General features: G+C 37.2%; 1 pseudogene; it reads left to right on the forward strand.

The window, feature by feature from the left end:
• Window positions 1-12,989, forward strand: part of LOC101137743 (zinc finger protein 654-like) — a 29,549-nt pseudogene extending 16,560 nt beyond the window's left edge.
• The last annotated feature ends 807 nt before the right edge of the window (window positions 12,990-13,796 follow it).

Genomic DNA, 13,796 nt, shown 5'->3' on the forward strand with positions numbered 1-13,796 from the left:
TTCTTTATTTTTTATATTCTCCTTTTTTTTATTTTATTTTATTTTATTATTATACTTTAAGTTTTAGGGTACATGTGCACAATGTACATGTTAGTTACATATGTATACACGTGCCATGCTGGTGTGCTGCACCCATTAACTCGTCATTTAGCATTAGGTATATCTCCTAAAGCTATCCCTCCCCCCTTACCCCACCCCACAACAGTCCCCAGAGTGTGATGTTCCCCTTCCTGTGTCCATGTGTTCTCATTGTTCAATTCCGACCTATGAGTGAGAATATGCGGTGTTTGGTTTTTCTGTTCTTGCGATAGTTTACTGAGAATGATGATTTCCAGTTTCATCCATGTCCCTACAAAGGACATGAACTCATCATTTTTTATGGCTGCATAGTATTCCATGGTGTATATGTGCCACATTTTCTTAGTCCAGTCTATCATTGTTGCACATTTGGGTTGGTTCCAAGTCTTTGCTATTGTGAGTAGTACCGCAATAAACATACATGTGCATGTGTCTTTATAACAGCAAGATTTATAGTCCTTTGGGTATATACCCAGTAATGGGATGGCTGGGTCAAATGGTATTTCTAGTTCTAGATCCCTGAGGAATCGCCACAGTGACTTCCACAATGGTTGAACTAGTTTACAGTCCCACCAACAGTGTAAAAGTGTTCCTATTTCTCCACATCCTCTCCAGCACCTGTTGTTTCCTGACTTTTTAATGATCACCATTCTAACTGGTGTGAGATGGTATCTCATTGTGGTTTTGATTTGCATTTCTCTGATGGCCAGTGATGGTGAGCATTTTTTCATGTGTTTTTTGGCTGCATAAATGTCTTCTTGAGAAGTGTCTGTTCATGTCCTTCGCCCACTTTTTGATGGGGTTGTTTGTTTTTTCTTGTAAATTTGTTTGAGTTCATTGTAGATTCTGGATATTAGCCCTTTGTCAGATGAGTAGGTTGTGAAAATTTTCTCCCGTTTTGCAGGTTGCCTGTTCACTCTGATGGTAGTTTCTTTTGCTGTGCAGAAGCTCTTTAGTTTAATTAGATCCCATTTGTCAATTTTGGCTTTTGTTGCCATTGCTTTTGGTGTTTTAGACATGAAGTCCTTGCCCATGCCTATGTCCTGAATGGTAATGCCTAGGTATTCTTCTAGGGTTTTTATGGTTTTAGGTCTAACATTTAAGTCTTTAATCCATCTTGAATTAATTTTTGTATAAGGTGTAAGGAGGGGATCCAGTTTCAGCTTTCTACATATGGCTAGGCAGTTTTCCCAGCACCATTTATTAAATAGGGAATCCTTTCCCCATTGCTTGTTTTTCTCAGGTTTGTCAAAGATCAGATAGTTGTAGATATGCGGTGTTATTTCTGAGACCTCTGTTCTGTTTCTTTGATCTATATCTCTGTTTTGGTACCAGTACCATGCTGTTTTGGTTACTGTAGCCTTGTAGAATAGTTTGAAGTCAGGTAGCGTGATGCCTCCAGCTTTGTTCTTTTGGCTTAGGATTGACTTGGCAATGCCGGGCTGCAGGAGGAAATTTAAACCAAAGGCAAAGAAGTTGAAAACTTTGAAAAAAATTTAGACGAATGTATAACCAGAATAACCAATACAGAGAAGTGCTTGAAGGAGCTGATGGAGCTGAAAGCCAAGGCTCAAGAACTACATGAAGAATGCAGAAGCCTCAGGAGCCGATGCGATCAACTGGAAGAAAGGGTATCAGTGATGGAAGATGAAATGAATGAAATGAAGCAAGAAGGGAAGTTTAGAGAAAAAAGAATAAAAAGAAACGAACAAAGCCTCCAGGAAATATGGGTCTATATGAAAAGACCAAATCTACGTCTGATTGGTGTACCTGAAAGTGACGAGGAGAATGGAACCAAGTTGGAAAACACTCTGCAGGATATTATCCAGGAGAACTTCCCCAATCTAGCAAGGCAGGCCAACGTTCAGATTCAGGAAATACAGAGAATGCCACAAAGATACTCCTCGAGAAGAGCAACTCCAAGACACATAATTGTCAGATTCATCAAAGTTGAAATGAAGGAAAAAATGTTAAGGGCAGCCAGAGAGAAAGGTCGGGTTACCCACAAAGGGAAGCCCATCAGACTAACAGTGGATCTCTCTGCAGAAACTCCACAAGCCGGAAGAGAGTGGGGGCCAATATTCAACATTCTTAAAGAAAAGAATTTTCAGCCCAGAATTTCATATCCAGCCAAACTAAGCTTCATAAGTGAAGGAGAAATAAAATACTTTACAGACAAGCAAATGCTGAGAGATTTTGTCACCACCAGGCCTGCCCTAATAGAGCTCCCGAAGGAAGCACTAAACATGGAAAGGAACAACCGGAACCAGCCACTGCAAAATCACGCCAAATTGTAAAGACCATCGAGGCTAGGAAGAAACTGCATCAACTAACGAGCAAAATAACCAGCTAACATCATAATGACAGGATCAAATTCACACATAACTATGTTAACTTTAAATGTAAATGGACTAAATGCTCCAATTAAAAGACACAGACTGGCAAATTGGATAAAGAGTCAAGACCCATCAGTGTGCTGTATTCAGGAAACCCATCTCACGTGCAGAGACACACATAGGCTCAAAATAAAAGGATGGAGGAAGATCTACCAAGCAAATGGAAAACAAAAAAAGGCAGGGGTTGCAATCCTAGTCTCTGATAAAACAGACTTTAAACCAACAAAGGTCAAAAGAGACAAAGTACGCCATTATATGATGGTAAAGGGATCAATTCAACAAGAAGAGCTAACTATCCTAAATATATATGCACCCAACACAGGAGCACCCAGATTCATAAAGGAAGTCCTTAGAGACCTACAAAGAGACTTAGACTCCCACACAATAATAATGGGAGACTTTAACACCCCACTGTCAACATCAGACAGATCAATGAGACAGAACGTTTCTTGGTTTTCAAACCTTGTTTCTTCCCCAGTATGTTTATATTTTGATTGGCAGTAATGTAGGACATCTACATGTCATCTGGTCCTGCACTCCTGTCGTGACATCAGTAGAGTCAGCACAGTGGGTGGTAGAAGTATTCCTGGAGCCATTCCTATGCTCAGTGGCTGGCAATAACTTAACTATGTATGATACTGACTGTCAACTGCACAAGCGTACCCCCACTAAACACAAACTGAATATCCTGTCAGTTCGCCTTTCCTTGAACTGGAATCCCCAAAACCCCTGCGGTCATTTCAACACCACCTGATGTGAGAGTTAAGTGTGAGAAAGAGGAAGTAGGGGTAGAAAGCCCAGCGATCATAACTATGTTGAAAAAGAAAAAAAAATCATGATTTTTTGCCAATTTTTTATATGATGTGTGAGCACAGTGCTAGGACCATTTCCAGTGTCTTGGAGGAAACCTATGCAAGTGAGGTGCTCTGAGTATTAACCTTCAAAAACTTCATAGTAATTCTGCCTCTGAGTGGGGCCAGGTTGTGAAAAGATTTAACTCATCAGGGAAGCTGGGTTTCATGGAGTCAGCATCTAAAATATACAAGGGACATTATTATGATCAGATAGTTTAGGTATTTAGAGAAATGTGTGAGCCAAAGATATGTGATATGGATAAATGTGCTAAAATGACCAGCTCAGTACTCATCAAACTATCTTTTATCATATCAAATCTCTTCAGAGAAAAATATCCCATCTTGGCAAGGTTTTCCTAGTAATGGGTTACTGGGGGATAGAAAAGTTATGTCGAAGAAGTGGGATCAGTTTCACTAGGGCTAGATACATTAGCAACGCATTAAATCATGCTCTGGCTACATCAAATGCTTATCACGTTCCTAAAGCACCACTGAAGGGATTCTAGCTCAATCTTTCATCAAGGGTATCAGACATTTCAGACTTTTCAAATCCAGTGCCCTCACTGTGATTGATTCTGTATCCTGTCAAACAAGTCCTCCACCATGAACAGGCTTCTTCATTTGAAAATCGGGGTGTTCAAAACATGGTCAAAATTTTTGTCCTTTGTCAGTTGTGGTCAGGAAAAAAACACTCCTGTGGCTGCCAAAACTGAAAGAGTCATGCTGCAATGGAAGAATCAGCCCTAGAGATTAGTTTGCCTAATGATTTAAGACAGAGAAATGTATACTGAATAAGAAATGGAAACATTGAGACGTTATTGGAATGCCTACCCCTTGAAATTGGAGACTTGGCCAGAACAGAAATCCTTACTCCATCTGTTTCTCCACTCAGTGACCCTAGGTTAGGTGTGGACCAAGACACATCTGGGTTGAGTTGATGAATCTTCCCTATTCTGAGTCATAGACCTGTCCATTCGATTTCCAATTATGCCTTTCTATTGTATATCTTAGACATTTCAAATTTACATCTACCTCTGAACCCCAGATTTTCTTGACTCATCAAAGGCTCTAAAATCTGCTCCCCAATTTATTTTTCCCACATCAGTAAATTCTCCTACCTCCAGTTGAACGCCTAGTTTTGTGAGCACCCTCCCCTCTACCTCTGTCTTATTGTAACTCTCTTATTGTTCATGTGTTTACCATAGTAACCTTCTCACAGGCTTCAAAACTTCATTTCAAAATACAAGCAGATTAATCTTGAAAAAGCAAAACAGAAGAAAGAAAATTTAACTGTTAGTCACCAACTTAAACTTATTTAATGGTCTCCCCCAAAAGCCATCAGTAAGACATCCAAATTTCGTAGTGGTCTCCAAGGATTCCTATGTTCTGGCCCTTGCCAATTTTTCCAGCTTTACTGTCACCCTTGCACCATTCCAGTGATCCCAAAAGACTTGTAATTTGCTCTTCTGCCTTCATGCCTTGACATAGCTTTTTGTGACCTGGAATGTTCTCTCCCAACTTTCTGCTCCAAGACTAACAATAATTGATTCTTAAACATACCTCTTCTTTATGTTTTGGATTAAAGTGTCCTATGTTCTAAGTATTTGAAAAAAAACTATTTAATATAATCTTATACTAGAATAAAATTATGTGTTTGTCTATGAGACTAGAAACTATCTTAATTTTGTGTTCCTAGTACCCAGATCACTCCTGAAATATATAAGCTATTTAAAAGATGAATGCATATTCAATAAATGAGTCAATATAGGCTGCAAATAATACAGAAAACCACTCAGCCCCTAAAAGAGATGCCATTTAAAAGAATAATCAGATATTTGTAAAGAGAGTAAAGCTTACTGAAAAAATCCTATAAACAGCATAAAATTTGATTGTTCCCAACTAATAAGACAAAAGATAATCATACCAAATATTAAATATCGTTGCATTTCATTTTTCTACTGACTATAGACAAATACTATGTTATATTCATCTAGGAATGCTTGGAACTGTAAGTCCAAACTGATTATATGAGTCTGTTACATCGGAGGAAACCAAAGTAAGTAGAATCCATAAGTGAGACTCTGTATAATCCATACACAGAGGGTCTCTGTTAGGGCAGAGCCAATAAAAAATGGAACGAAGGATACGAAGTTGAGACACATTTGGAACTGGTGCCCATTTGGTCATGGAAGAGGGTAAACAGTTTACTAAAATGGTCAATACCTACAGGAGAAGACAATGCCAGGGCTCAGAATTACAATCATGCACCCTTGAGATTATATGTTTCACGGTGGTTGCAGTCTCCTTTATAACATGTCTAAAAATGACACTCCACTTGATGGCAATTGGACTCTAAAAATGTTATTAATCAAAACCTACCAGTGGATCAGTTTATTGACAATATTTGGTGCTCACATGAATTCATAGGTCCCTTGCAGTGCCTAAAGTGATCTACGCATTACAGATGAGAAAAATATTTCCTTCTTTCAAAGAATCATGTTGGATACCCTTGAGAAAAGTACTATTAGTTCACTTCTGTAGCATATGTTTTCTTTAGAAGCAGCGTAGTTTATCCTAGAAATACATGTTTTAATATATTATGGAACGAATTAAAAACCAGGTCACATATGTAGCTATTAATCTGCCTCCTCTAAACCTTTAATAATTGTTTTATAAAACACTATATAAATAGATTTTTAAAGGAAGAAATTAAACTAGGCTTTTTAAATGTAAAAGATGGCTCACACCTTTAATCCCAGCACTTTGAGAGGTCGAGGTGGGCGGATCACAAGGTCAGGAGCTGGAGAGCAGCCTGGCCAACATGGCAAAACCCCTTCTCTACTAAAAATACAAAAATTAGCTGGGTGTGGTGGTGGCCGCCTGTAATCCCAGCTACTCAAGAGGCTGAGGCAGGAGAATCACTTGAATCAGGGAAGTGGAGGTTGCAGTGAGCCAAGATTGCGCCACTGCACTCCAGCCTAGGTGACAGAGTGAGACTGCATCTCAAATAAATGAAAATAAATAAATGTAAAAGAAACACTAAGATGTGTGGATCATTAACCTGTTAACAGTCTAAAATAACTGTTGTTATTTTAGATTTTGAATCTATTGCAAATTTTGAATAAACCATCTACAGTGTCTATGTATGTGTTCAAATTTCTTTTTAGAAGCTTATTGAATAACAAGGGACCACAAGCACAACTGGATTTCTAATTACATAGGCAATGTTTCTGCCTTTACATTAGGTTGCATCTAAAACTTAATTGAGGATGAAGCTTTCTTAATTAATCACATATTGATAGGTTAATAATCTAAATGCACAAGTAGACTGATTATCTTAATTTACCGCACATATATCCCATAGAGCTAAAATTGTTAGCCTGTAATGCTGATGTTGCTATCTTTTAAAAGATATAAATTTAGACCAATGAGGAAAGGCATCAAAACCTAGTCTTAAATTGATTGTGTTTGCAAAAGCTTTGCCTCAGGTGTTTTCATAAACCTGAGTTTGCACAATTTTTAATTGGAAAAACATAACCTAGGAGAATATTGAAAAGCAATGCTTTTAAAGTAGCGATAATTGACACTAGCTCCTTATTACTAATCTTAAGAAATCCAAATACTCATATCTACTAACCATATTATTTCAATAGGCCATCTCATTCTCTAGTTTCATCTCTTTATTTTCAATTAGTCTTCCTTTTCTAACGAAATCCTTCAGTTTTTCTTACTTGAACATCTATTTTTATATTTTGAAGTTTAAATTTCATTCTAATTTAAATGTTTTCCATGCACAAAGTAAAACAAAAAAAATCATTAAAATTTATTAAATCTTAGCCCTCCTTTTGTGCATTGGAGCCATACTTAACAACTTAGCTCCTGCAATTACCCTTCCCTGCACTTTTGTCAGGGCTCAGAACACAATACCCCAATATATGATACCTTGGCATACTAAGTATTTTAAGCTGAAATTGAGAGGACAACAGAAGCAAGACGGTCACTGTCTGACCTTCTCTCTTTCTCTGACCTTTTACCTCCAGTAAAGCATGGTCGTAGAATAATTTTCTGATCTACCTTGTTTGAAAGTAGGTTGTAAGACCCTCATTCCAGAGGGATCCAGCCCTATACCTGGACGCCATGAAGGATCTGGGTAAACAGGCCTTGCTACATTAGTACCATTAGAGTATACCCTTTAGTCCTCCCATCACACTTCTACATGATCACCTATAACAATAGTTTTCTCTGGATCTTTAGGACTTCATTTCTGAAGGCTCCAGTGTCACATAAAATTTTAGTTAAATATATTTTAATGATTTTTCCCTTGTTAATTTGTCTTTTATTATAGGGGTGTCAGCCATGGGTATTGCAATGAGAGGAAAAAGGATTACAGCTGATCCTTGAACAATGCAGGGATTAGGGTCACAGACCTATGTGCAGCCAAAAATTCACATATGACTTTGACTCTCCAAAAACTTAGTTACTAATAGCCCATTGTTGTCTGGAAGCTGTATCAATAACATCAACAGCCAACTAACACACTTTTTGCCTATTCTATGTATTGCATGCTGTATTCTTAAAGTAAGCAAGAGAAAAGATGTCACTAAGAAAATTATAAAAAAGAGGGAATATTTAATATTCATTAAGTGGATAATAATAAAGGTCTTCATCCTCATTGTCTTCATACTGAGTAGTTGAGGAAGAGGAGGTGTTGGTCTTGCTGTCTCAGGGGTGGCAGAGGTGGAAGAAAATCCACGTATAAGTGGACTCACAGTTAAAACCTATGTTGTTAAAGGGTCAGTTGTCCACAGCTACTGGGAAGTAGGATGTTGAAGTCTTTGGGTGGCCATTATTCTACATATCAAACACTTGAAGCAATAAACAAAAAAATTACCAACAGAAAAATATATAAATCAATGGCTTCAAAGACACTGAACAGAAGGTAACGGATAACAGTGATCTCTGAGATATAAAAACAAAGGAGGAAATAATGATTTTCCCGGTATTGACAGTTTCCAGGCCACAGAACAAGCAGGGAAATCCCAGGCAAAGCCTGAGTTGAGGAGATGGAATTAAGAGTCTTGGGAGATCAAGGTTGCTAGCATCGACAGGACAAAATACTAGAGAAGAGAGAAGTATACAGACAACTCCAGAGATCTTTAGACGTCTCCTTAGGGAATTCAGCTGAGTGACAGACAGTGCACTACCCAAGCCTTGAGAAAGAGCCATAAAAAAGGATTAGGAGTAACAGTGCCTGGCTTTCACATAGGGTCAAGAGGCTTGCCCTTTTTCAGGAGACTGACAGGAAGACGAACATTTGGGTAAAATACATGTAAGTTTCTTGGCTCAGTGGGAAGAATAATTAACTAGGCTGAGTACTGCTCAATCACATCTAACAAATCTTAAAAACATAACCCAAACTCATCAAACATTTTCCAATTAACTGCAACCCCAAACAAAACTCAAGAACATTTATAGAAATACAAACTTGTACCACTTACAAGTTGATGTTCACATTATCTGGCATTCAATAAAAAATGACCCAGGCATACAGAATAGGAAGATATAAACCATAAAGAGGAAGAAAACAATCAATTAAAAATGACTGAATGAGAAAAGGTGAGATAAAAATACAGTGAAGATTTAGCGATCTTCACTGTATTATAATGGAAACTAATGTATTATAATGGAAACTATCTAAAATGAAACAGAATTATTACAGCTAGATAGGAAGAGTAAGTGCTATTGTTCTATACCACTGTAAGATAATTCTAGTTAATAGTTACATAGTTGCAAATTGCTGGAAGGAGGATATTGAATGTTCCCAATAAAAAGAAATACTTGAAATGATGAATGCATATGCTAATCACCTTGATCTGATCACTGTACCTTATATGTATGGAAACATCACTATGTATCCCTATGAATATGTACAATTATTTGTCAAAGGCAAAACAGAATAATTAGCTAAGTTAACAGATCAACATAATAATATATATGTAACTGGAGTTCTCAAAGTTGAGGGTGTGTGTGCAGAAAATATATTTAAACAAGTAGTGACTATTGTCTTTCTGAATTTGGTAAAAATAATAAATCCACAAACAGAAGAACGTCAGCAAAGTCCCAGCAAAAGAAACATGAAGAAAATGATACTGAAACATATAATTGAATTCCCTAAAAGCAATAATAAAGATAAATCTTAATCTTAAAAGCAAACAGAAAAATGACACATTTTATGCAAAAGAACAAATGTAAAAATATGTCAGTTTTTTTGGGGGGAGGAGGGTGGTCAGGAACAAAGCAAGTGAGAAGAGTTGAACATCTTAGAATACTAAAATAAATTTAAAAAATTTAAAAACTTACCAACCTAGAATTTTATTTCCAGTGAAAATATCTCACAAAACGAAGGCAAAGTGAAGACTTTTTCAGAAACATGAAAGCTGAAACAGTTCCTCACTGGCAGAGTTCCACCCTGAGACCCCTTAAAGAAAATCCTTCAGGAAGAAGGAAAATAATAGCAAAATTGAAATACAAATCTATACAAAAGAATGATGCCACAGAAAATGGCAATTAAATGAGTAAAGGGTTGTATTAGTTTTCTAGGACTGCTATAACAAAGAACTTCAAACTGGGTGTCTTAAACCACAGAAATTCATTGTCTCACAGTTCTAGGGGCTAAAAGTTCAAAACTGAGGTGTTGACAGGGCTATATTTTCTATGAAACATTTAGGGAAGAATTATGCCTTGCTTCTTTGTAGCTTCTGGTGTTTGCTGGCAATTCTCGTCTTCCTCAGCTTGCAGTTGCATTACTACAATTGAGGTAGGAGGCGGGATACAACTCCAGAGGTGGGGCTTGGACACTGGAGCAAATTGAGGACTAGTTAAAACAGAGATGAGGTGGAAGCAGCTCTTCATAAAACATGCCCACCAGTGTGCCATGTCAGTTTACCATTGCCATGGAAAGACCTGGGAGTTACCACCCTTTTCCGTGGCAATGATCCAACAACTCCAAAGTTACTACCATGTTTTTTTTTTTTTTTTTTTTTTAGAAATTTCTGCATAAACTTCCCCTTAATCTGCATGCGATTAAAAGTAGGTTAAATATGACTGCAGAACTGCTCTGAGCTGCTACTCTCTGCCAAGGGAGTAGTCCTGCTCTGCAGAAACAGTCATGGAGCTGTAACACTACCAGAGCTGGAACACAGCCGCTTCAATAAAGCTGTTTTCTTCCACCACTGGTTCACCCTTGAATTCTTCCACGGGGAAGCAAAGAACCCTCCTGGGCTAAGCCCCCATGGCTAAGCTGCAATGTGGGGCTCACATTTGATGGGATATCCATGCTACTTTAGGATGGTAACTTCTTAACATGACATCTGTAGTGATCCTATTTCTCTTGCAGTTAAGACTTCAACATATCATTTGGAGGAATACAATTCAATCCATACCAGGACACACAGATTTTTTTCTTATTATTCAAATTTCTTCAAAAGATAATTGACTTTAAAATAATGTAGCTTGGATTTATTCTACTTCATGACTCCATGCATTCTGTTAAATAGGTATAATTGTTCCTTTGTTGAAGTTATTTCAGTTTAAGAAGTATATATTCATGGGTGCTATTTTTTTATTTGATTTAGTTTTAATTGAGCTCTGGAGAAAATCTAGCCAGTACCTATTTCACTGATGTGAACCCTTGCATACTGTAAATTTATTAAGATTACGGCATTTTAAAAATACCTTAAAAATAAGTAGCTAAACAGAATGAAGTATTAAAAAACTAAATGGAGAACCTCAGGAGTATAACAGATTCCATGGACAAGAAAATGCTGTGGCTCAATGGTTTGCTTCAGTCTGTGACAGAGAACTTCTGAAATATACACACAAGTAGTGAATGAGGAATCTCACAGACTTCCAGGTAACAAAATGTGAAGTCAGACCTTAAAATACCAAATGGATTTTTTTTTTCTCCCAACAGTCTCTGTCCCTACAGATTTCATCTCATAGTGACTACATTTCATTAATTAGAACAGGAGACAGGAGGGTAAAGAGGGTGCTTTTATTTTGTCGTTTGAAAATCGTAAAACCTTGCAATCATAATGCTCCTGTGTAGGCTGCCTGCTAGGCTTTATTGCCTGATTGCCTTCTGCTACATGCATTAGCACTACCATGCTTGAAATACACACACACACACACACACACACACACACACACACACACAAATATACATCATGGAACTTTTGGTTTAACCACCCAGCCATGGTTTTCACTGTCATAAACCATTTAAGTCAAAAGCAATCACCAGTACCCTAGACACCACCCTCATAAGAGCAGAGAACCCCGTGGCCTGGGTCAGAATGTGCGTCTTCCATGCTCCATGAACTCTTGGAAACAGATTTCTATTATTTATTACCCAGTACCTGGAAATGCTGTATTTTAATATCAATTTCAATATCACAGAACCATTTGGGTCAAAGTGCCTTAAGAGATTGTATAGAACAAAAATGGCCTAGAAGGGCTGATTTCACAAAAATTAATACTAAGAAAAGACAAAGCAAGGATTAATTCAGAATGGAAATAATTAGGCATCGATAATGCTTCTGAAGTTATTTTTGAAACAGCAGTAGCTATTTGGAATACTAGTTACAACTTAAGCCTTGAGAACAATTAAAATCCATCTACATTAGCTGGTGATTTAAATGTGCAACAATCAGTAATGAAGTGGAACAAAGGAAAATGCAAATTTCGTCAAAGCCAGTTTGAAGATCCTCAACATTCTATAGACCACCTTAATAGACATAGCTATCCAAATGTGTATTTTTGTTTGCATTTTAATTGCAATGAGTCATTTAAGCTGCCATTCCAGCTTGCCCAGCATACAAAAAGTCACAGGGTATTTCAAGCTGTGTAGTTTTCCAGAATTCCATGAGCTTTTGGAAGATCTTCCTCTGCTATATGAACATGAAGCTCAGCACTCTTTAAAACACCAGAATCATCTGCACAACCCAGTGAGACAATTCTTCGGGATGTTCATACAGACTCCAATCCTAATCATCAGGAAAAGGATTCATCTAGTAATGAGAAACCATTAGTCTGTCAGTTTCTCCTAGCAAATCAAGGAAAGATTCTACAGAACCAAAGACATGTATAGGAAGTATGGAAAAGAAAACAGTTTAGTTCAGAATGGAAATGAACGTTCTGATGACATTGTTTCAAATATAAGCTTGTTAGACCAAAAGATGGCTGACATAGAGGCAAATTCTGAAAATAATTGTAGTAGTCATGATTTACTTAATGGACACAGTGAAACAGGGCAAACACCTTTAGTTTTATCAGATCCTGCTTTGAAAATTGATAAAAACAGAATCAGGACAGAAAATGGTTCCATTTTACCTAGTGTTGTACCACAAGAACACAATACCTTACCAGTATCTCAGGCACCTTCCAAACCAAATCTGACAAATGAACATACGTCGTATGGCTTAATTTTAACAAAACCAGTTACCTTCACGAACAGTATCTTAGTAGGCCCAAACATGCAAAATTTCTGACTGATACCTGTCCTGATCAAGATAACATGTATAGGAAATTAGTGAAAAGATTAAGATGTGGCAAATGCCTGACCACCTACTGTAATGCAGAAGAACTTGAGGCTCATCTTGACTGATAAAAATGTTTCAGAAAGATCTGTCAATCAAGCAGTAGTGTGAAAAAAGCACTATGAAAACACATCAGTTTGCTATTTCCCTGATGGCCTTAATTTTACAGTGGTCTTGGATTACTAAAGATAAAGACAAAACACATTTTCTAGCATGAACTACAGAGATGTGGTGGCTTAGACTTTAAAAGGATTGTTATAAAACTCCCAAAGTACCAGTTTTCCAGAAAACCACATTTAAAAAAGTTTAATGATTAATAGCAGCAGCATGTTCAGTTTTGCTTATATGAGAAACATGTTTAGGCAACTAGTCAGAAAACCAGCGATGGCCATACAGAAAGGGCAAAGTTAACCGATTATTAAAAAGTGTGTGTGGGGAGGGGGTCTGGTTTACAATAATTATCAATTTAAATTATTTTCTACAAATGGGGTTTTCTTCTCATGTGTAATCAGATTACGTCCTCTCCCTTCTAGTCGAACATGGTTTAAGGAACAGCTGCTCTTTGGTTTGTGATATGATTTAGAAACTTATACATTAACTTACCACAATGCTATCAATTAAAATTGTAACTGATTTCTAGATGATTAATTAGGTTGAAGTTCAATGAATGGCCTGCCAGCAATGAAAATTAAAAAACAAAACAAAAAAACCACAGTGCTTTACTAATAAGCTCTTCATAGAACCTCCCACGAACCACTTTTGTAGTACAAATTAGTTACATTTAAAGGGCAGAAGTGTCAATAAAACAAAAAAAAAAAAAATGATCAGTAACTCTGGGGAGAGATGAAAGGCATCTAAGACCTTTACAGGCTTTG

This window comes from Gorilla gorilla, chromosome 7 (assembly GCF_029281585.2).
Source record: "Gorilla gorilla gorilla isolate KB3781 chromosome 7, NHGRI_mGorGor1-v2.1_pri, whole genome shotgun sequence".
In the NCBI taxonomy this organism is placed as follows: domain Eukaryota; kingdom Metazoa; phylum Chordata; class Mammalia; order Primates; family Hominidae; genus Gorilla; species Gorilla gorilla.